The sequence below is a fragment of the Alosa pseudoharengus genome, unplaced genomic scaffold, assembly GCF_046254945.1.
Source record: "Alosa pseudoharengus isolate Yale_2024_CS ecotype anadromous, Long Island Sound unplaced genomic scaffold, YU_APseudo_1.1 YU_APseudo_1.1_scf_13, whole genome shotgun sequence".
Taxonomy (NCBI): Eukaryota; Metazoa; Chordata; class Actinopteri; order Clupeiformes; family Clupeidae; genus Alosa; species Alosa pseudoharengus.
In genome coordinates, this window is record NW_027468598.1 from 39687213 (window position 1) to 39689712 (window position 2500).

Below are 2500 nucleotides of genomic sequence, written 5' to 3' on the forward strand. Positions count from 1 at the left end.
CAAAGATGTAGCCAAATGTAGCCTTTTTTTCTCTGTTCAAAACTCGGTTTACATGAAGACAATAGACTTTCTTAGAAGCTGTGAAATTTGGCCAGAAAGGAGTCATACATGTCTTCCCTCTGAAAGTTGACACAAAATTAAACAATATTTGATCATTTAACGTTAACTTTAACTGAACAGCGACAGGTTTTGGTAGGCAGAGTCAGCACTAGACATTTAAACGGCACAGTTATAGCCAGCGTCAGTCAGCATCATGTAGCCTAACATTAACATTAATGGCGTTAAAGTCATGAATCCTGTAACATGTTATAACATATATCAACGATGGCTTATTCGAAGACGATCTGCATGGATAACCACCCAGAAAAACTCAGAATGTGTGATTGTTAAAGTTAATTAATTGTAGGCCCTATGAAACTATTTATTGGTTCTACCCATTGCAGCATCGGCTATTTTAGGCTGTTATGCTAGCTCAACATACTTTAAATATGCTGTTATTTTGGTCATGTGGACTTGATTAAATAGGTAAGGATAATTCATAAACTGCTTATTTCTTACATGACTGAAGCAGTAGGTTCAACAATGGTGTTTGAGGTTGCTGTGTTAAGTTCAGTTGTGTGTGATCGCGAAACAATAGGATCAAATCCGTTTATTTTGACATACGGGAGTTAGCCTAACTGACCTGTACAGCAAATACGCCTATTCTGTTTTCATTTATTAGCATTTGTTGTGATTATATTTATACATGAAATGACACTCATGATAACTTTAAAGAACCCCTATGCAGGTCTGGTTATTCCTTCGCTGTTTCTGGGTTTTCGCCTGATTTGGGCTCGCATTTTTCACGACATAGCTCCCCCTGCAGCTTCGGTAGCCAGTGACTGCTACGCTAAACCCCCACTAGCTAGCGAGCTAGCCATCAAGAAACCAAGCTAAACACAGGGCTCACAATAAAACGGTCGAGCAAACACATTGTTCAAGAGACTATCAAATCACATTACAAAAACAAAGTTCACCCAAGGGTAGGCTACTTACATTTTCAACAGCAACAAAGCCAAGTCTGAGTCCGTTTTGCAGTCTTCTTAGAAACTACAATCTGACTAAATTTTCGAGTATTTCCGCCAAGTTACATCCGGATGTGTTCGGACTGCGACCAGAAAGTTGCATATTCGGTTTTTCCGCGGAGAAGCACTAGGGGGAGACGAAGCACCCACCAAACGACCCAAAAAGTGTTGTAGAACTATCAGAACGACTCTCAACCTGCATAATTAAGGTCATTTTTGCTAAAATTGTTGCACAGGGCCTCTTTAAATAGGATAGAAGATACGAATGACGTGATAGATGTCCACAAGCACGAATTTCACGAGACAAATTAGAACAAACTGTTCTGGTAAAAATATTCTTGCCATGTTTAAATGCTGCACTTTTTCCCTTAATAGCCTATCTCTGGCAATTCATTTTTGGATGACTGTAGATAGTTATTTAGTCTAGCCTAGGTCTTCTTAGATAGGCTAGGCTAGATTGTTAGGCCACAGAATAAAACACTTCACAGCTGCTAACGATCATCCTCCACAACCATGAGTAGGGATGTAACGATTACCGGTATAATGGTAAACCGCGATAAAATTGTTTAAAAAATAATAATTACCGTTTTAATTTCAAACATCATGATTATCACTGTTGATTACCACGGTGTGGAAACCGTGTGTTTAATCCTTCCCAGCTTCATCCGAGCCTGATTTTGACATACAGTAGGCCTGGTACAATGAAACAAAACTGGTACCCTACTGATTCTGTTGTCTAATTGATGGTTTTAACTACGATTCGGATTAGACTACACCTGATTTTAAAAGGCGGAACTTTTTCACCGCAAAATGTGCACTGTATCATGTAGCCACTCTGCGTCTTTTTATGTTCGCGTCCACATTAAATCCATTCCACTCACGTTATCAGGAGAATACAGTAGCCTAAAGTTTTATTTTGAACGCTTACTTTGGTCTCACTCATTGCATCCAAATAACAGAAATAGCAAACTCCAAGTTATGGTAGGGTAAGTTAAGCTATAAGCACATAGCCAATTAAACATGAAGAAAAAAGTGAACTGGACACTTTTTGAAACTATTTCAGCTTGTGTAGGCCTATCAGTGCTTTGTGAACATATTGAACACACTTTTAGAAATACCGTGATAATACCGAAAACCGTAATAATTTTGGTCACTATAATCGTGAGGTTAAATTTTCATACCGTTACATCCCTAACCATGAGGATCTAATGGTAAATGGTCGTTCGTCGCCTTTTTGCTTCTTAACGTTATTGTAAAACCAACTGTTAGGGCTTACACAAGTGGTCGGCATATCTTGGTCAAAATTTTATATAAAAATTTCAATTTTGAAGCTATTTGTAATTATGTGTAGTCTATGCAACCCGACTGTTGTAGGCTTGCCTACCACTCTGCAGTCCTTTGCCTACCATTCTGCCTACCACTCTAGTTGTAAACAA

At 38.6% G+C, this 2500-nt stretch overlaps 1 protein-coding gene across 1 annotated transcript in view; it reads right to left on the bottom strand.

Annotated features, from left to right (window-relative positions):
• The window catches only part of med17 (mediator complex subunit 17), a 21240-nt gene that overhangs the window by 2247 nt on the left and 16493 nt on the right, over positions 1-2500 (bottom strand). The gene's annotated exons all lie outside the window — the stretch shown is intronic.